Source organism: Sinocyclocheilus grahami, unplaced genomic scaffold (assembly GCF_001515645.1).
Source record: "Sinocyclocheilus grahami isolate Dianchi unplaced genomic scaffold, SAMN03320097.WGS_v1.1 scaffold10332.1, whole genome shotgun sequence".
NCBI classification, from domain to species: domain Eukaryota; kingdom Metazoa; phylum Chordata; class Actinopteri; order Cypriniformes; family Cyprinidae; genus Sinocyclocheilus; species Sinocyclocheilus grahami.
In genome coordinates this window covers 5,218-6,198 of record NW_015513167.1, presented here as the reverse complement: position 1 = coordinate 6,198, position 981 = coordinate 5,218, and positions in this window count along the sequence as shown.

The following is a 981-nucleotide window of genomic DNA, read 5'->3' as shown; positions in this document are numbered from 1 at the left end:
TCCTGACAGAAATACACTTATACTCTCAAAAATAAGTTTTCCAAAAAATGGTTTCCACAGTAATGCCATAGAAGAACCATTTTTAGTTCCCTAATAAACCTTTCAGTGAAAAGTTCTTAAAGAAACATTATTTTCTTTTAACATTGTTAACTTTTTGTGGAATGTAAAGGTTCCATGGATGTTGAAGGTCCTCATGAAAGCATCACTGCCAATGAATAGCTTTTTGATGTTGTGTTGAGATGCATTTGCTTGATTTTGAATGTTATGTCCATCAGTTGTTCCGCCTTCTCCAACCACCATGATGCGAAAATAAACACGTGGCACTTTAACTTCCCTTTCAGCTTGGCCATCTTGCAACCAACCCCCCACCCATGTTCTGTGCATTTGCTGTTCATTGTTTTTTCTCGCTGTATTATGACAAACCTTTCAAGCAGTCCTTAAAGGGGAGGTCTAATGCGGTGACTTATTTACTTATTTAAAGAGTTGAATTCTCATGCTAAACATGGGCAAAGATTAAAAGAACGAGTTAGACGTATGACAGAGTATTTCTGTGCCAAATTTCAATAGTTCGCCTCAGGGGTGCGATCTCTGTGAACCCGTGAATCATGCGTGTTCACTGTGATCGCCCCACAGCGGCGAACCACTGCATCAGCATCTGTGGTTATACAATCTTGGATCAGTTTGATCAATTTGTAGACATTTTTAATGAGACATTTAATTAAAAGGATGCATAGTAGCTAATAGTCTCTTACTGGCCTGTTTAGACAAGCTCTCCATAAAACAAATAAAACAAGCCCTTGCAAATTAATAATAATTATTTTAAAGACGCATAGGCCTATTGTACAGACACTTCATTTTTAATGGTATTTTATGATTTTGATTGCATTTAATATTATACTTTCAAGAAAGCATTTTCATTGGGTTGTTTTTATGCATGTTTTTGTTGCGTTTACACAGTTTTGACCAGCAGGCATCACCAAC